The 21,285-nt window shown below is 37.0% G+C and overlaps 1 protein-coding gene across 1 annotated transcript in view; it reads right to left on the bottom strand.

Annotated features, from left to right (window-relative positions):
* The window catches only part of ZC2HC1A (zinc finger C2HC-type containing 1A), a 234,526-nt gene that overhangs the window by 20,249 nt on the left and 192,992 nt on the right, over positions 1 to 21,285 (bottom strand). The gene's annotated exons all lie outside the window — the stretch shown is intronic.

Genomic DNA, 21,285 nt, shown 5'->3' with positions numbered 1-21,285 from the left:
TGAACATAACAGATTGTTCATATTATTCCATTATTCCTTGAATTTCCATGGACTCAGTAATGATAACCCCGCTTTCATTTCTGATATTAGCAATTTATGTCTTCTCTCTTTTTTTTTCTTGATTAGGCTGGCTGGAGTCATAAGTTTTATTGATATTTTCAGATAACCAGCTTTTGGGTTCATTAATTTTCTCCATTATTTTCTCCTATACTTTTTATATTATTTCTTTTGCCTATTTTAGGCTAAATCTCCCCTTTTTTGTGTAGTTTCCTAAGGTGGGAGCTTAAATTATTGATGTTTGATTTTCTTTTTTTTTAAATGCATGCATTTAATACTATAAATTTCCCTAATTGGTGGGATGCAGCATTGTTTTTGCTGCATCCCACCAATTTTAATATTTGTATTTCTATTTTCATTTACTTCAATTTTGAAAAATTTCTATTGAGACTTATTCTTTGATGAATGTGTTATTTAAAGTGTGTTGCTTAATTTCCAAATATTTGGGAATTTTCCGGTTATGTTTATGTTATTGATTTCTAATTTAATTCTATAGTGGTCTAAAATATATATTTTCTGTAATTTCTATTTTTTACAGTTGTTAAGGTCTATATTACCATAATATACATTCAGAATGTAATTTATCTTGGGGAATGTGCCACACGAGCTTGAAAAGAATGTGTATTCTGCTGTTGTTGAATGGAATATTCTATTAATGCCAATTAGGTAAAGTTAAAAATAGTGATGTTTAGGTTGTTAATATCCTAATTATCTGCCTGCTTTATCTGTCATTTACTTACAGAGAGATATTGAAATTTCCAGTTGCAATAGTGCATTTGTCTAGTTCTCCTTTTAGTTTCACCCAGTTCTGCCTCATGTAGTTTCACACACTCTTGTTAGTGTTGTTATGTCTTCAGGAGAATTGACCACATTATCATTATTTAATGCCCTTCTTTATCCCTTCTTTGTTGTGAAGTCTATTTTGTCTGAAATGAATACAGCTACTTTAGCATTTCTCAAACATTAGGGTTAACATGGCATATATATTTTTAACACAAGTTTTTATGGTTAAATAGTGCTTCTTTTAGGTGACACATAGCTGGGTGTTGTTTTTTATCCACACTAACAGTCTCTGTCTTTTAAGTCTTAAAGTAATTATGTGTATTTGAATTTATATCTACTATGTTTGCAACTCTTTTCTATCCATTGCTTCTTTTTCTTGTTTGTTTTTTTAACCCCTCTTTTCCTACCTTCTATGGTTTTAATTAAGAATTTTATATGACTTCATTATATTTTCTTAGTATCAGTTAAACTTTTTGTTTTTAACTTAGTGGTTGCTCTAGAGCTTACAGTATCCATTTTTAATTAATCTATGTCAAACTTCAAATGACCTATTCCACTTTATTATCTAGTGCAGGTATCATAATTAATTATTTCCAATTCCTTCCTCCTGTCTCTTCTAACGTTGTTGTAATTTATTTCATTTATTCATATGTAATAGTCACCCAATATATTTTTACTATTACTGTAAAAACTATTTACTATTGCATTGTAAAAACAAGCAGGTTTTTTTTTGATCAATTAATAAAAGATTTTATTTTACCTTCATTTTTTTTTTCCTTCTCCAATGGTCTTTCTTTCTTCATGTAGATCATAGTTTTTGATCTATATTATTTTTCTTCTTCCTAAAGAATTTCTTTTAGGACTTCCCTGGTGGTGCAGTGGTTAAGACTCTGCCTGCCAATGCAGGGGACATGAGTTCGAGCCTGGTCTGGGAAGATTCCACATGTCACAGAGCAACTAAGCCTGTGAGCCACAACTACTGAAGCCTACGCTCTACAACAAGTGAAGCCACCATGATGAGAAGCCCACACACTGGAATGTAGAGTAGCCCCTGCTCACCGCAACTAGAGAAAGCCCAAATGCAGCAACAAAGACCCAACGCAGCCAAACATAAATTAATTAATTTAAAAAAATTAAAAAAAAAATATTTTAATATTTCCTGCAGAGAGGTCTGCTGAAAATTCCCTCAGTTTTTGTTTCACTGAGAAATTTTTTTTCTCCTTCCCTGTTGAGTGAATTTGTTGGATATAGAATACTCAATTTTTTTCCTTCTTTCAATAATTAAATATCACTTCTTGCTTGCATAGTTTCAGATGAGAAGTCCATTGTAATTCTTAGCTTTGTTTCTCTATATGGAGATGTTCTTTTCTTCTGGTTTCTTTCAAGATTTTTCTTTGTCATAATTTTCTAAAGAAGTGTGAATAGAATATACCTAGATAATTTTGTTTGTTTGTTTGTATTTACCTCCTGGTGTTCTCTAAGCTTCCTGTTTTGGTGTCTGCCATCAATTTCAGAAAATTCACCATCATTATTACCTTAATATTACCATTATTATTATAACAGTTCTTCAGTTCCATTCTCTCTTTCTTCTCTTTCTGGTATTCTCTTTATACTTGTGTTATACCTTTTGAAGTTGTCTCAGTGTTATTGGATGTTCTGTTCTGGGTTTTTTCCCCATTCTTTTTTCTCTTTGCATTTCAAAATGAGGACTTTCTGTTGATCTACACTTGAGCTCTCTTATTTTTTCATCAGCCATGTTGAATCTACTGATGAGCCCATCTTAGGTATTCTTTATTTCTGTTATAATGCTTTTGCTTTCTAGCATTTCCTTTTGATTCTTAGAGTTCTCATCTCTCTGTTTACATTACACATCCATTCTTGCATGTTCTCTACTTTTTCCATTAGAGACCTTACCATATTAATCATGGTTATTTAAAATTCTATCTGATAATTCCATTATCTGTGCCATATCTGAGTCTGGTTTTGATTATCACTCTGTCTCTTCAAATTGTATGTTTCTTATTTTTTGCCATACCTTTAAGTCTTTTTGTTGTTGTTGTTGAAAGTTGGACATATTGTAATTGGGTAATAGGAACTGAGGTAAATAAACTTTAATGTAAGAATTTATGTTAACTGTGCTAGAAGTTCAGCTGTGCTTAATGTTTGCTGTAGTTATGTGTCAGAGACCTCAAATTCCCTTAATGTCTTTGATTTTTGTCTCCCCTCTTTATTTGAGATTCCCTAAATTCACCTCAGGGAGAATGGCTTGCAGCTCTTTCAGCTGTAATCCACCCTGTTATACCAGAGTGCTGTTGGAATGGTGGTAAGACGTGGAGGAGAGGGAGCATTCTATAATCTTCCAATTAAGTCTCAGGCTTTTAAGGTCCTATGTCTCAGGGCTGTGACTTTCAGTCATAGTTTTCCCACTAGTTTAAGTTTTCTCTCCCTTACTAGGTTCACAGGTGAAAAAAAATGAAAGCAAAGCAGTTTGAATAACTTTGCCTAAAATCAAGAAGAGCCAGAATTTGAATAGAGTCTGTTATATTCCAGTTCTGCTCTCATAACTTCAATGCCCTACTGGTTTCCTGAAGCTCAAACCAGCAAAGTATCCCCAGCTCATATTAAAAGCATGTGTTTTGGTAAAGTTGTATGTATACTCAAGGAACATCTGAAAGGAATGCTCTGATGCTTTTCCCTTTTCAGCCCTTATCTTCCCCACTGATGTTAAGTGAAGTATATTGTCCTTTAAAGATCGTTTTACAGGTTATGTACTCTGATATCCAGTATTCAGATGTAAACACTTGCCAGCTGTGTGGATTTAAGCAATTTACCTCACATTTGTAACCTTAGTTTACTCAACTGTAAGATGAATAAAATAATGTCATGAAATTTAAAGTTTTCTGAGAGAAATAAATGAAATATGTAGGTGTTGGGCTTAGCACAATGGTGGCATAGAATAGGTGCTCAATAAGTATTAACTATCATCATATTGAGCAATCTTTAAACACCATAGATTTACACATTGTCTCTTAAGAGAGCTGGATATGTAGAATAAAGGAGAAATAAAAGTTTCTTCAAGGAGGCATTTGGGAATCTGTGAGGAGATATTTCGATTGTTACAATGATTAGGGATTTCTCCTCATGTTTAGCATTTTGGGGCCACCTTTTTTCCCTACACTATTTTTGTCAGAGTTTAAGGGCAACACCAAACTGCTTCATGAAAACTGCCTCCTGGAAGCCCATGTCACCATTACTTGATCACGCATGTCCAAACCTGTCTCAGTACCAGTATATGTTCAGACTGCCAGGCCCTTTGGTTACATGTATGTTTCAATCAGTTTTAACTGTAATTATCTAGGACATTACAAGACAAAATATTTGTATGTATAAGGAACAGCACATGCTAACTAACCTGGTTTGCAAGGTATGCCATGCACATTGTATTGCTTCCCTGATTTTCCCACTCTACACATGGCATGTTGACTGTGTATATCAGTTGGTTCCACAAAATTCAAAGACCTATTTTTAATAATATCTGTCAGTCTTCTAATATAAGACTTTAAAAATAAAATTTTAGATGATAGGTAGATAGATAGATAGGTAGATAGATAGATAGATAGACAGATAAAGGCACTGAAACCAAAAACCATGGAATGAGAAACTTGGACAAATTTCTCCCCACCCCATCTATTTATGTTCTAATCTTCAGTGGATAGGTTTACAAACAAGTCTGGTCAGCCCCTATTGATGTACCTTATTTCTTTTCTCTTCTCCCACTCAAACTCATCATTTTACTTGTCTCATCAACGGGAAGACACTCTTTCAGCTGGAATTCCCCACCTCAGTCAAGAGTACCATTAATCTGAGCACTTCTCTCCTTTCTCTTGGACATTGCTGGACCCACAGAATATCTCTGCCTGTAGTAGTCACCCCTACTGTGTACCCAGTCTTCAAGGTGTCAAAGTTTTACAGTATTCTGTGGGGGAAAGATAAGGGGAATGCTTTCCTGCACATTTTTTCAAAGAGGAGCAAAGTGTTGTGTTTATTTCACAATGTCTTGTGTTTACTAAACAAGACTTTTAACTTTTACTTATAGTCTTCTTTCTAGGACTCAAACAATCACCCAGGCATAAGCAACAGGCATAACTGTTCTCAGCTTTGTTAGTTCTACCCATCTGAGATTTGGTTGCTGGATCAGGCTTGTGTTGGTATAGTTACTTTCCCAAGGATATATTTTTCCTCATGCATAAATTTCTAATGAAAATACCCCACCATATCTAGTCATGAGAATGAGCATGAATGAGACACAAGGTGAGAACTCCCAGAAATACATGAGAAGAGATTCTGGGGAAGCTGGGAGTTGTTCTGAATTAAAGTCATGTGTCAATTGCCAATAAAACGTGTACATTTTGGGAGACCAAAGTAAGATGATAGTAGGAAGATGTAGATATATTTCTAGATATAACTACATAACCACACTGAGTATTAGTCCTGACCCAATCATCTCATTAGGGTACTAGTGAACTCTTCTGTTTCAGGTGCCTATCAATGTCTATTATAGTTTTGGTTCCAGTCCTTTAACTTTTTTAATCCTATGGTTTTTCAACTTTCTCTCTTCCTCTCTTTACTTGTTATTCCCCTCCTCCTCATCCCTTTCCCTCTTTCTTTCACATTTGTTAAATATTTAGAAGTGTGTTTCAGGCTCAGTGTTAAATTTTGTCCTCTCACTACAGTTCTAATGGAATGGTGGTCTGCCAGTCCATGAACAGCCAGTTTCTGGTGGACAGTGAGAAAAGCACAGAAATTGAGAGTAACCAGTTAGAAATGAAGACAGGAATAAAGACACAGACCTACTAGAGAATGGACTTGAGGATATGGGGAGGGGGAAGGGTAAGCTGTGACAAAGCGAGAGAGAGGCATGGACATATATACACTACCAAAGGTAGATAGCTAGTGGGAAGCAGCTGCATAGCACAGGGAGATCAGCTCGGTGCTTTGTGACCACTTAGAGGGGTGGGATATGGAGGGTGAGAGGGAGGGAGATGCAAGAGGGTGGAGATATGGGAACATATGTATATGTATAACTGATTCACTTTGTTATAAAGCAGAAACCAACACACCATTGTAAAGCAATTATACTCCAACAAAGATGTAAAAAAAAAAAAGCAATGTTTACAGCCATTGAACATTACTGCAACATTGAATTTTAGGTCTAATGAATCTAGTAATAAAAAGTGGGGCTCAGGATTTTCTATGTATTTTTTTCTTAATTCCATTTCCCTGGTAATATAGTTCCCGCCCTTTTAATACAGCATAGGATCAATCTGTGACAGATTTGGAATTAAAAATTCCAGATTAAAAAAATCTGGTTCTTCACCGCAGATTGTTTGAGTAGACCTGCTCCGACGTGTTGCAATATTCCTTTAGCAGAAATGAATGTGTTACAAGTGTATTGGCTGGTTTCCAGAATCCATGAGCTGGATGAAGTTTTAAGCTAAGTCTAAGGAACTAAAGGAAAACTGAGTGGCCAGAAACACCACCAAATTCAGGCCTCAGAACAAGCTGGTGAGAATGACACTAACATTGTCACTTCCACCACTGTCACAATGTAACATGACACTGGACAGCAGGGGGTTGCTGGCACTGCTGCCACTGAACAAAGATGCTGCTGCCACCTCCACTGCCCCTGGAATGGTGTAGTCTCTGACCCTGACTCTTTGCATCACTCACTGTAGATTCAAACTACTGGGATAGAATATCTGCTTGCCAAGCCAAGATCCTTCATCAGATGGCTTCTTAAAATACCTATATTGTCTATGAATGCCATCTGCAACTGATGGCTGTCCCATTTGTGGTGGTTCACCTTTTCCCAGGAGCCAGACTTTGGTTATAGGCGATGTGCTAGCAGATGGTCCCTCGGTAGTCACTGAAGATACTGAAGAGATTCAAACCAGGAACTGAGAAGCAATGTCATGGTAACATTCCTAAAACATATGCCACCTATTGCTTTGTAAATAAAACCACTTGTGCATAATTGCCTGTAACTCAGGAGTATCTGTTCCCCTAATGGCAATGTTTAATTAAGGGCATAAAGCCTTAAAATTCTCAGAAATACAAACCCAGGATCAATATTGCTCCTTATTTAATCTTCATCCCCAGGAAGAAAGAGGAGGTACCTAATCTTTAAACCAGTGTTCTCTAGAAGTCATAAGAAGAAAAATATCAAAACTACATGGAAACTGATGACTTATACATAAGATTCTGGACATTATCCACATGTAAAGCTGGCATAGTCTCTCCTTAATACCTTGTTTTCCTTTGCAAAATAAATATTAATACAGAAATTTCATGCTTTTTCAGGAGAGAGACAGAGTTATGTTTCTAATAAGAAGCTGCTATTAAGGAACAAGGCAAAAGAAGCCTCTAAAAATGGGAATAAAATCACACAAAATAATGTATCATAGGAGACCTAAAATACTCAAAACATTTTTTGTGTGATATAAAATAGTGTATTTTGATTGTGGGACATGGGGAGGAAAATAGAAGAGGCTTGGGGAGAGCTTCCTGTTTTCTTTACTGCAGAATTGAGTAGAAAATAGTTCCAAAGACTTAGCACGTGACAAGCTCTTAGTTATTATGAAAATTAAAGTGAGTTTCTGGAGCATGGTGTGTCTGTAAGCCTGACATTTGTAGAAATGACAGTTTGAGAAAAAGCTTTTAGCATATTCTCAGCGGTAACTAAATGTGAAATGCAAGACCTCTCCCTGTTCTGTAGAAAGAATTTTTATACAGACCTCATGTGTAATTATATCATTTTGCGGGTGAAGGAGAATTTTGGATGTCCTTAGTGTATTTTGCATCAACATTCCCTATGCCCTTATTCTACAAAGTAACCAAGTTTAAAATTCACAGAATGCACAAAAATTATGATACTATATAAGATCCCAACACCATAGAGGAAGTCCTGAAACAATACAATTCTGGTGATGCAGAGAGGAGAAAACAACATTTTGGCAAAAGCAAATCTAACATACAATATCTTAAGTATGACGTGGACAAGCTATGATGAGCTGTGAAAAATACGTCCCTGGCCAGCGTTACATAAGCTCCTAGTTCCTGGTTCATGCAATAAAATGTCCTCAAGATCTGGCCTGTCATAGAAGAACACAGCACACCGTTGAAACCCTCTGACTTGAACTTGAGGCACCAAATTCTACTGAGGCAACAAATTCTACTTCTGTGTTTTCAGGTAAGAGAAAGCCACCCTTTTGACAGAGTCCAAGAGCCGCTACCCAAAAGCCCAACGTGACTCACACATCAAACTTTCCAAGTTTAAATTGCAAGATTGGTGGCATTACATAGAATATAGGCTCTGCTTCCCAACCTGCATTGCTGAAAGTTTGAAGAGACAATCAACTTTTGCTCTGAAATGACAAAATTCCTGATTTTAGTATAAGACTATTACATAGGTTCTTTGAGAGTCATTATTCAGAGACCTGGCTAAGTGCCCCCTCATTCTGGAGATATGAATGAAATAAGGAACAATGCTGATAGCAGGTAGGAAGTGCATGTTCTTCCCATTTCACTGACTGCTATGAATAAGAGAGAAAAGAGATTAGAGTACTATCAAAATTAATGGAATGCTATTTTCATGTCAGCAGATAGAATTTCATGGAGGTTTTGTAAACAGTTCCGAACTGTTCTGAGTGCCGATGTTACTACAGATTGTTGAGTCTGTATGGCTTGTCATTTGAGGACAAGGCCCACTTCGCATTCATTTCTGCATGCCCACTACCTTTCACGGTGCCTCACTTGTAAAATTATCTCACTTGTTAATGCATAAACAAATCTGAGTAGGTAAAAGCAGACACTGAGATTTGGATTGTTATGAGAACTACATTTTTTTTCTCTCTTGATTTTCCCCCCTTCAAAAACAATAATAACCAAATTTACTAACTGATTTCATATGACAGACACTACTCTAAGTGCTTTGCCTTCTAATTCATTGAATCCTCACAACAACCTGTAGAGGTTATACTATTACCTTTACACGAATGAGTAAACTGAGGCCCGGGGAGGTTAAGTGACTTGTTGGAAATACTACAGCCATTGAGTGACTGAGCTGTGCTTTAAACTAATGCAGCTCTGGGTCTGGAGCTGTGATCATAATCATTCTACTATGCTATTGAAGGCACAAATGTGTTTAAAGAAGAATAACAAAACTGGCACCTCTCAAAAACTTTTTGGCAGTTTCAGTATCTAAGGAGCTTATTTTTATCTCTTGATTAATATAGCTTTTCACTGGGATCCACTTTATTGATAAGCAACTAGGATTTCCATGCTTTTTAAAATAAATTGAAAGTAAATCTCTTTTTTATAGCACTCAACTCTGAAAACTTCAAATACCTCTAAATATGTGAGATAGGTTCTTCCTTTTAAAGATAATATTTTTTATGCAATGTTTCTACTAGTTTGCTTGGAAATCCTAGTATTTGAGGAGTATAAAACAGTAAAATATTTGAAGGCATAATTAGATATATCTTTTATGTATTTATGGTATATGGCTAAAATGCAATTAAACATTTTTTACTGCAGTGGAAAGAACAATGCCTATTTTTATCATAAAGCCCAGCCTTTACTTGACACACAGATCCTTACTTGATACATAGAATGCTATGAATTACAAAGCACCTTCCCTTGGTGTAGCAGCGGTATCTGAAATCCTACTCACTCATTGCTCTAATTTTGAATTTTGATGGGCATTAATTAAATTCACTTGAAAATCCCTGCAGCTATTACATCTCACTTCTTTTTTTTTCTAAATTGAGGTATAGTTGATTTACAAGGTTGTGTTGGTTTCAGGTGTACAGCAAAGTGATTCAGATATATATATGTATATATATAATATATGTATGTATATATATGTGTGTATATATATATATATATTCTTTTTCAGATTATTTTCCAATATGGGTTATTATAAGATATTGAATATAGTTCCCTGTGCTCTATATAGTAGGTCCTTGCTGTTTAGTTTATATATAGTTGTGTGTATCTGTTAATCCCAAATTCATAATTTATCCCTCCCCCCACCTTTCCCCTTTGGTAACCATAAGTTTGTTTTCTGTCTGTGAGTCTATTTCTGTTTTGTAAATAAGTTCATTTGTATTGATATCATTTTTTAGATTCCACATACAAATGATATTATATGATATTTGTCCTTCTCTGTCTGACTTACTTCACTTAGTATGATAATCTCTAGGTCCATCCATATTGCTGCAAAGGACATTATTTCATTCTTTTTATGGCTGAGTAATATTCCATCTTCTTCTTTCTACACCTTCCACATCTTCTTTATCCTGATTAGAGTGTTGGTGGCAGTGTTGTGGTATCTTTTATTGTTGTTTGTTTTGCTTTGTGTAGGTACTGATATCTGTGCTGCTTCCTTTCCAAATGCTGCTTCTAAAATAATTGCCGTTTCCCAGCCCAGGTGGATAGAGCACTATTGTTTTAAAGCTTAAAAAGCTATTCTACTCTGGTTACTTATTCAAAGAATAAAAAACAGTATTTTTAAAGATACATTGAACCCTATGTTCATTGCAGCTTTATTTACAATAGCCAAGATATGGAAGCAACCTAAGTGTCCATCAACAGATATTCAATTGTTGAATAAAGAAGATGTGAGATATATATAAATGTCCATATATATTTATATGTAGACATTTACACACAATGGAATACTACTCAGCCATAAAAATGGTGAAATCTTGGCATTTGCAACAACGTAGATGGAGGGTATTATGCTAAGTGAAATAAGTCAGAAGGAGAAAAAAAATACTGTATAATTTTAATCATACATGAAATATAAAAAAATAAAAAATAAATGAACAAACCAAACCAAACCAAACAAAGCAAACATGTAGATACAAAGAACAGATTAGTGGTTACCAAGGAGAAGTGAGGTAGAAGGAGGGTGAAATGGGTAAAGAGGCTCAACTGTACAGTGATGGATAGAAACTGCACTTTTGGTGGTGAGCACACAGTAGTGTATACAGAAGTCAAACTATAATGTGTACACATGAAACTTATATAATGTTATAATCTAATGTTACCTCAATTTTTTTAAAAAGTGTTGACTGTGGTGTTAGCAGACATGCTTTCAACTACAACATATTTTATGTGTAACAATCAAATCACTTAAATTTACTTGCTTCATGTCCCTTATTTGCCCTATGGGAATTATAATAGTCCATTCCTTGCAGAGCTGTTTTGTTCATTCATTACTTCATTCCGTCAGTCAACAAAGAATTCTTGAGCATCTGCAGATGCCAGGCACTGTTCCAAATGCTGGGGTACCTATAATGAATAAACCAAGTCTCTTCCTTCTGGAAATTAACAGTGGAGTATTGGTGGGATTAAAAAAAGAAAAACGTAGGTAAAGCCCTCAGTGTTTGGTTCATAGTAAACCCTAAAAATACATCAGCTATTTTAATAACTAACTCAGAGCATTTCCTTTTAAAAGGAAATGCAGGCTCTGATGATCTCTAGGGAAACACAGAGATCACCAACTAAAGAGAAATGGGGATTTGGAAGGTATATTGAAACACAGCTGTAAGTGATTAATTTTGCTTAAAGTTATATGGAAAGCTTGGTAAAGGAGGGTATTGGATATTTTATATTTGATCAGAATATGAGGAAGAGGAATTTAACAACTGGATAAGAAAAGAATGGGCAACTGGGACCTGGGTGGAAGGAACAGCATGAGGAAAAACCAACAGATGTGAAGGTATGTAGCATATCATGGGAAAAGGAGCGAAACGATCTGACAAGAAACTAGAGAATGACAAGAAATGAAGTTGGTAAGGCAAATAGTAGTCATATTGTAAACAGCCTCAAATGTCACGCATGCTAAGAAGCTGGAAACCATCCTAAATATAATGTGGAAAAATACGAAGTTTTTAAACCAGGCTATGACAGGACTAGTAGTGCATTTTAGAAATATCACATCAGTACATATTGGAGTATGAAAACTGAGAGATAAGAAAGTCTATTATCATCTGTGGTAATAACTTAGGTAAGATACAAAAGTATCATAGTGAGGTGAGAAGATGGACAAATAGATTACAAAATCACTTTGAAGGAGAATCAGGACAATTTGGTGAAAAAAAGTAGGCAAGGAAGAGATTGAGGGGAATGAATCTTTCCAGATGACGTTCTCAATCCTTTAGGAGGTAACGTTGAATATTGAAGAAGTCAAGAGTGAGGAAGGATAGAGAGAAAGAGACAGAGAGAAGGGAGGAAGAGAGCGAAGTAGGAGAGGGTGGGGGTCGGAAGAGGGAAGAAATGGATGCCAGGTGTTTAGAGATTAATCAGAGGTTAATCAGTATATATATAAAATTGTTGCCCCTGGTAAATGGCTAAGTTGCTGTAGTTTTTAAAATTTAGGACAAAACTCAACAAAATCAAAGATGACACATGCAGAATGCAGAAACAAGACACAATGAAGAAATATGGTCCAATTTCCCACAAAAAAACAAATATAGTAGGTTCATGGATGAAGAGCACATATACAGGGACTAGAAGGTGAGAGTAATGGATGAGATATAATAACTACACTGAATACTTTTACAGTCTAAAATGGCATCATAGACAGGATTTTTTTCCCAACAGATTTCAGTACATTAAAAATAAAACAATCTAAAACTAGAAATTAGAAAAGCTCAGTGAAACAGGGAAATGATGATTTTGTTTTATATATGAGGAAATTAAGGTTCAGAGAGGCATCATAACTAATGATGAAATCTGATACTCAAACTCCAATCTCTTCTTTTATAATTTGAGAGATCTTTTCATTATACCACTCTTTTTGCCTTTCAGATGTAAAATAAGATACTTACTGATGTTATAAAAGAATACCGACTTATTGGATGAGGTGGACTTGGTAGGATACTAACAGAAAACAATTCTATTTTCTCTTACCTTTCCCTTTAACACTAGTTGTTGAATAATATGTAATTAATAACATGACCAACAAAATCCAATATTAATATTCTCAACTTTTTGCCAATTAAAGACATCTTTACCTCTCATCTTTGTTCTATCTTAGGTGAAATATGCTGGCTTATTGTTTCTCTCCTACTGGCTCTAGTTTCAGGCCTCTTCAGAATGTGTAAATGGGGTTCAACAGAGACGTTAGGGGTCAGTAAAGGTCCCAAGAGACTGGTCCTGAGGATTTTAATCTGGTCTTCTGGGTTTTCTCTCATAAGGTGCTTTTATGGATTTCTCAGAAATATCTGCCTTAATGGAAACTTTTGATGACAGTTTCCAACACGAGTTGGAAATGCCTTCTTCCAACTGACTGACAGCTTACAAAGTACAGCCCTTCATCTTCAGCATTTGCACTTGGAAATCCATCCCCAAACTCTTTCTGAAGTGTTCCCCTCATTCTTGGCTGAAAGTCCTCTTGAATGGGGTCATCTCAAGATATCTTCCCCTTCCATCATTCATTCCGCCTTTGCTGAAGTTGAGACTGGCTCCCAACATGGCCTCTTAGTTATCAATAAACCAACCAACCCAGAAGTCAGGTAGCTGTCATTGTGTCCCCCAAATCACAGTGGTGCATGTCATGCTCTGTGAGAGGGTCTCATGAAGCTAGGAGTACACCCTGAAGCACCTTTCTTCCCATCGTCAAATGGGGGCTGTGGTAAGCAGCTTCTAAGATGACTCCATTAAAGAACATGTCAGTTTCCCTTCTCCACATTTCTCAGGGATCCTTCTCATGTCTAAACCATACAAATGCATACACAGTTTGCATTAGATGCTGAAAATCCTGTATTAGTTTTCTGTCGTTTTGTGCTGATTGTCCTAGAGCAAATGATGAATCCCCCTGTTTTCTGTCTTTAGGGGCAAGGGGTGTCATAGGAAAATGAAACAATACATGCTGTTCAGTGTCTCAAGTTTTAATCTACAACAAATTAACACATACCACCTGCCACAATAGGAAAACCAGAAACAAAATAAGCGCTTCATGTTTTTTCAAATATGTAGTGCTGAAGCCAACTATAACAAAGAGGTTCTCATACTGCACTTCCTCTTCCAGGACTTCCTATTGACCCCTCTCCCTCTTCCTCCTTCCCTAGCCTTTCTCTGACTTCCATTCATTCTACTTTTCCTTTTTATGACATTTTTTTCCTTTATTTTTTTCAACTCTTCTTCCTGAAAAATGATTGCTCTAGAGAGTTCATAGAGCTGCATTCACTGCAATGTAGGCTGTTTCCCCAGTACATGGCAGTACATTTGTTTCACAGGCAGTTACATCACCTGAACTGGCTCAAGATCCAATGAGAAATCTGCTATTCCTTGAACGATCTCAACCAGCAGCTTTGCATGGGAAACAATGCTATCTTCATACACAGTGGACAACTGTTCCCAATAAGAAAGATTAAAAGATAAAATATTGAAATATTAACTTGAGGACACTAAAACTTGAAAATAAAATTACTTTTGTATGGAATATGCATCTCACATTCATAAATATGATGTTATGCAGATTTTCAGAGAGAGAAAGATAACGTGATAACGTGTTTTTATTGCTAGTACTTATCCTAAAACATAGTAATGTGGATATAGAGTTTTTAATTTTTTAAAAATAAAGTCTGATCCAAGCTAACCACCATCATCATGTCTTGATTTGGACTTTCCTTCTTCTGCCAATAATAATGCTGTGTCCCATGAATCCTTATATACTCTAGCCCCACTGGACTTGACACAGTTGAGTGAACTAGCAATGTCCTTTTGCTCTCTCTGGCTTTATAATATTGTGATCAACGTTATATGCCAGGCAGGCTTCCCATGTCAACCTTCCCTCCTAACACTCATTTCCTCCTCCAACCCTTTGAACACATACCACACTTGCACATACCTAGCACTCAGCAGGTGCTTAATAGCGTTTTTGAATAAATGAGAATGAAGGAGTTAATGAATGAATGTGTATCATGGGTATGTTGCTAAGTGGCTTTCTGATGGAACTGAAGTATAAGAAACAGACACTGTGATTGACTACCCCCAATCCTCAGGCTAACTTGTTCCTTTGTAAGAATGGAAGCTGCAATGATCTCTTGCATTCCCTCCCTCTCAAAAACTATTCCCCAAGTTCTGTCTGATGATCTGGCATTAACAAACTATAACATTCTTCTATAAATTACCTTCTTCAAACAGAAATTATTAATCACTTTTTTCATGACCTTCTGTTCTCAACCTTTTATAGTATGGCTATCTTCACTGTCAGACAAAAATTTTTCTCACCCAAATCAATAATAACCTTCCAGTTGCTAAATTCAACCACCTATTTTCAGTCCTACATAACTTCCCTGTAGCACTTGGCATGGTTCACCCTCACTGCCTCTTTCTAGAAATTCTATCCTGATATCTGTATTCAACTCTCTCCGTTGTCTAGTAATCCTGTGGCCATTCCTGCTCTTTCTTTTGTTGGCTTACCCTTTGTCCATTCACTGTGTGTTAGGCTCCCAGACTAGGGCCTTCTAAACATGGACCAAGTACTCTCCCCTGAAAATACACTCACATTGCTTTAATTATATGCAAATTTCAATTATGTCTTTAGCTTTCATCTATTTTCCAGCCTCTAAATCCAAATATCCAATTGTCTCCAGCGAAAAATAAACTTTGATATTTTACAGCTCCAACTTAACATCCAAAATAAAATTCTTAACACACTTTCCTTCACGCACAGAATATCCTGCATATGCCTCCATCAGAGAGGAAATGTGTTTAGTGTTCAATAGCATGGACTCAGGGGCCACACTTCTTGAGGTTAAATATTGACTCCAGCACTACCAGTTCTATGACTTTGGACAAGCTGCTTAATCTTCCTGTGCTTCACCTTGTTACATGTAAAGTGGGAATAATAATAGCACCTCCTTTTTAAGATTGCTATAAAGATATAAAGAGGTGGTTCATGTAAAATATTTTGAAGAGTGTGTGTCCCCCAAAAGTCATATGTTGAAATCCTAATCCCTCAGTGTGAGTGGTATTAGGAGATGGCCCTTTGGGAAGTAATTAGGTCAGGAAAATAGAGCTGTCACGAATGAGATTACTGTCCCTTAAAAAAATAATCCAGTTTACTTTCTCTCTCTCTGCTCTCTACCATGTAAGGATACAATGAGAAGACAGCCATCGGCAAACCAGAAAGTCCGTACCCTAGTCAGATATGGGATCTGCCAGGACCTTGATCTTGGACTTCCCAGCCTCCAGAACTGTGTGAAATAAACTTCTGTTGTTTGAGCTATCCAGTCTATATTATAGCAGCCTGAAGGCACTAAGTCAGGTGGCTAGCATGGATGACCCTTAGAGAGTCCTAGTTATCCTTTAAGATTAAAAGTTTGCATTATTAATCATTACTGCATTTACCACAATGTAATTAACATCTTTTTTTTTTTTTTCCTTTGCGGTACGCGGGCCTCTCACTGTTGTGGCCTCTCCCGTTGCGGAGCACAGGCTCCGGACGCGCAGGCTCAGCAGCCATGGCTCACGGACCCAGCCGCTCCGCGGCATTTGAGATCCTCCCGGACCAGGGCATGAATCCGTGTCCCCTGCACCGGCAGGCGGACTCTCAACCACTGCGCCACCAGGGAAGCCCGATGTAATTAACTTTGAATCCCATATCCGCCCTGCCCAGCACTGAGATTCTTGATGGCAGGAACTACTTCTCAGTCATCTTATGCCAGGTTCCTAAGCAACTCTTGGTGCACGGAAGAATCAGTGAAAGGTGTGTTGAATAAATGAAAACCTTACCTGCATCTGTGTTCTCAAATTAATTTACTGACATGCCACTGTTGGGGTTCAGGGCAGGCTGCCCCCAAAATGTGCCTCAATAGCATATGGGTTATTTTGAATTAAAGTTTTGAAAGAAACAGCCAGTTAGGGGAAATGGTTAAAACAACAACACTCTGACGCCGACCTTTCTCCTTGAAAGCGGGAAATAAATCTCCCATGTGAACGTATCCTCCTTATACCAGGGGGATAGAATGCATCCTCAGCACCACGATCGGGGGATTCAAGGCTAAGAATTGTTAATTCTTCATTGGTCTGCTACCCCTAGCACAAGCCCCTTTGTTTTGTTAAATCTTCACAAATAATTGTTTCTTTGTCTAAAAATGATATATAAACAGCCTTCTTTGGTTACTTTGGGGGACCCTTTTCTATGAGACCTCAATGTATACACATTAAAATGTTTTTTCTCCTGTTAATCTGTCTTGGGTCCCCTATCTCCACTCCCACTGAGAATCCTCTTCACATCACTGGGGCTATTGACATAGCTTTCCAACTAGTTTCTCTGTCAAGACCATCATACATATCATCTCTAGATTTCCTTTCTTCAAAAGAAAAACAATTGATCCCACTACTTCTCAGGTTGAAAGCCTCTGCTGCCCACAGAATAAAATCCAAGCTCGCCAGTATGATGTACAAGACTTTTCAAACTCTGGCTCCACCCTATACCATCTCCTGCCACTTCCCTCAATACTCCTGCCACACTGAACTTCTAAATGTGCCAAGTTCCTGTAATGTCCAAGTCTTTACACAGCCTGAAAGCTTTTTTTCATATATGATCCTGAGTCCTAGTTATCCTTTAAAATTCAGTTCTAGCACTAATACTTCTTCAAGCCTTTCCTGACTCCCCTGCGGAATTTGTCATTCTCCCTTTAATGATTCCACTGAGATTTGTTCCTGTCTCTTAATGACATTTATCAGGTGGCACTGTTTTTACTCTTTACCTGTATTTCTCTTCCATTAAGTACAGTAAGTTCTTTAATCACAGGGACTCTCTCCCCTTCCACAAAGCCTGACCAGTGGTAGGTACTCAAAAAATGACTACTAAACTCATCACCAAATCCAATCAATCTACCTAACAAATATTTTCGGCATCTAATCTTTATTATATACTGTATTAGAGCTTTAGCTACAAAATTATAATGTTCCCCTATGTAAAGTAAATACAAACTGCTCGTCTATAAAACAAAGAGATTCCCTATCCTTTTCTTTCAATTACAGGAAATAGGTTGGTGAAGGAAAACAAGATTCCTAGGAAGGTGGATAGGAGTGTAGAGAGGAGGTGATGATGGGGACAATTTTTTTGTTCCAGTGAGGAGGTGAGATTACCAAAAATTAACATGCAGGTGCTGTGAGTCAGACAATGAATTTATTTCTAGACCGAGATACCAACAGCGTTTCTATACATTAAAGTCATTTGCTGGGGTCTCTTTTCCCTTCCTCCTGGGCACTTCCTGTATCTCCCCTCTTCCTTTTCCCCCAATTCTCAGTGCTGGACACTTTCTGTAGTAAGAATAAGAAAGACAAAAAGGAACCTGAAGGGTGGTGGTAGGGAAATGCCTAATGGATTGGAATGAAGGAATAATTGTACTTGCAGATTTTGCATCAATCATGAGTTTTTATCCCCAGGCATATGTATGGCTATGTAATAGTCGCTGGCTTCAATGCAACACAAAGGCTTAGTTTTGCTATTCCAACACACAGGACAACAGCCAGGGCTACTGGGTGCCTTCTACCTTCCTTTTCCTTAGTGACAGCCAGCAGAGAATTTCCTCTCTCCTTTTTGTATTGTCCTTTTAGAAAAAAAGATTATGAGAAACTCAAGGTAAAATAAATGAAAAGGCTTGTCTATCCAAATTTATAGTCAATGAAATGGAAGAATGTTGCAGTGAGGGTGGCCCTATATTAAATTCCAAGCACCCGCTAACTGTGGGACCTTGGTTGAAGCACTTGTTTTCTCTAGGTCTCAGTTTTCTTCTCTAAAAACAAGAGTATGATCACAAGAACACTTCTTTCTGCTTAGGGTCTAGTCAGGAACAAGACTGAACAAAGTGTAGAATTCTACTAATTTAAAAAAAAATGTAGAGCATGTTGAAAAAAATCTGAACATAATAAAGCCCAAGCTTAGGCAAATGATAATTAAACATATAATGGCCATGTTAAAACCTCAGGTCAAATTCTCTTCCTTCCATTCTTCAATGACAGTTCCAGCTGGTGCTATTGAGGAAACTGCATTATTTCCCATTAGAAAGACGTTTAAAAATGGCAAAATTAAAATAAGTCATGCCAGGGTTCTTGTTTGTACTTGAATATGTACATAACCTTATGTGCCTTTACAATACCCTTCTGTCCTTTACATCATTTTTTTTTCATAATTAACACAATTAACCCTCCTTCATAGAAAAGGGGGGAAATGTCTGCCCTCTTGGAAAAGCAAATCATCTGAATTGAGCCCATTGTTATTTCCATAAAAAAGTAGAGAAATTATTGCTACATTTTTATCTTTAACTATTATAAACTGATGTGACTGAATGTTTCAGACCTTTCACCTTCATTTAATCTCTTTCTCACTCCTTGGAAGAACCAAGCATTAGAAAGAGCACCTAATGGGTGACAGTTCTCACATTTGCCCCTAAGACCATCTGTGACCTTGCTTATAGGTTTAGACCTCAGGATTCTGATCTTCAAAAAGTTGCAGTTAAACTAAATAACTGGCTGAATCTAAAACTCAACAAATATTCTTGTTCTTATTTTCCGATTTTATTTCTCTAAATGAGAGTAATATTAGTTACATCAATGGCACTACTAAAGCATTCATTGAGCTTCCATAATAAGAGTAACAATAACAATAAAATTTTATGACTTTTTCTCAAAGGAAATTGGAACACTTTACCAACATTATAGTCTCATTAATCTCATGTCTTTGAAAAATGGTGCAGGGTTGTATGGATAGAAGGGTATGATCCAGGGAGTCCATTTACCTGCAGATCGTTTGAGTAATGAGTAAATGAGATAATGGACATCTAGTATGTGCCTGCACGGTAAGCACTCAACACGTAATTCTCTCTCCCTCCTTCTCTGTCGCTCCAGACCCACCAGCCATTTCTCCCCAATCCTCTCTCCCTCCCCCTTCTCCAGCAACCTTTTTTCCATCCCTTCTTTCCTTTTACTGTAGTGCAATCTGAGACAAGTTTGGTGGGGGGTTTGTTTTATGTTGTGTTGTTGACCCAAAAGCATTCTGATCGCCTCTGAGAGAAATAGTAAAAATATTATCACTATTCCACTGTCCTGCCTGGGCAATAGAGTCCAACTCCTACCTTCAGTTAAGTTTCCAGAGGGTAGGATAAGTAACTGCTCTCTCAGCATCACTCTTCTTAGGTTCAGAAGACTCTTAAGTTTGAAGCAACATAGTGTCTACATTTTGACACCTGGGTGAAACAGAAAATATCCAACTGGAGCTAAGCCAAAAATTAATGGGGAATGAGACCTATAATTCCAAGAACTCAAGTTATAATCTGCATGCAAGATTCTCTGTCTGTATATTTCTATGTTGCCCAAAACCCTTCACCACAATCTTGTTTAAATATTGTTTGCTTGCCCTTGTGCACTATGGGAAAGCCTGCATGTCCTCTCTTGGGTCAGGATGGTAAGCAGTAAGGAGTGCACAACTTGAAGCCAGCATGGTGGTGGTGGTGGAACCGGTGTGGAAGAAACAGAAATAACCACAAGAGTCTCTCCACCTTCCACAGAAATCTTGGAATGAAAGTTGTATCTTTAAGATTCAACTGAGGGTTTGCCTACCCTGACACCTTGAGTGGAGATTTTTATCCCTCCATTTCCAAGCTAGCAGAAGTGGGAGTTTTGTAACTGCAAAGTGTGGTGTTTTCTCTTATAGAAGATGGTGTAACACATGGCATTTTAAAAAACATTTAGATGGAATAACTTATTCAAGAAAGAGTCAGTCGTGCAGCTATCCTCAAGTTTTGCCCAGAGCAAGATGTATTAAATAACAGTATATTTATTCAGATGATATATTTGGACAGCCTGATACTCCAGGAAAAATTTAGAATTGTGGGATACTAAACTTAATGATATCTTGGAGAAAAATAAATCATGGCTTTAGGAGCTGACGGCAAATTTCTCTGAATCTTGGCAGAACTGTGAGGTCCAGTCACTGGCTTGAGCACCATATTCATTTTCTATAAGAACTGAGCAAACTCCTTGATTCTATAAATACACACACACACACAAAATAAAATTATATGAAACATAGTTCCTGAATTAGAGCAAGTGGGAGTGTAGTGAATAACCCTTTAGAAAAGCAGTGGATTTAGATGAATTTAGCAATGAGGACTGATGTCCAAAGTAGTATTTTAAGAGGCAAATCTGTATAGCTTGGCTCAAATAATCACAAAGGAAGACAATAACAATTTTGTCATATTACAAGGTTGTAGGTTTTAAAGGTGGGGGAACAAAGGAAAGTGTGGTTGCATTTTTAAAGGATGTAGCAGAGCAGAACAATGTGAAATTAGGCAAAAGAAAAGCTGGACTGCTCTCAGCTATATTTTCTCAACAGGAAGACATATTATCAGAGAGTAG

This window comes from Lagenorhynchus albirostris, chromosome 17 (assembly GCF_949774975.1).
Source record: "Lagenorhynchus albirostris chromosome 17, mLagAlb1.1, whole genome shotgun sequence".
Classification (NCBI taxonomy): Eukaryota; Metazoa; Chordata; class Mammalia; order Artiodactyla; family Delphinidae; genus Lagenorhynchus; species Lagenorhynchus albirostris.
Note: the sequence above shows the minus strand (reverse complement) of the source record. Positions and strands in the feature narration are given on the sequence as shown.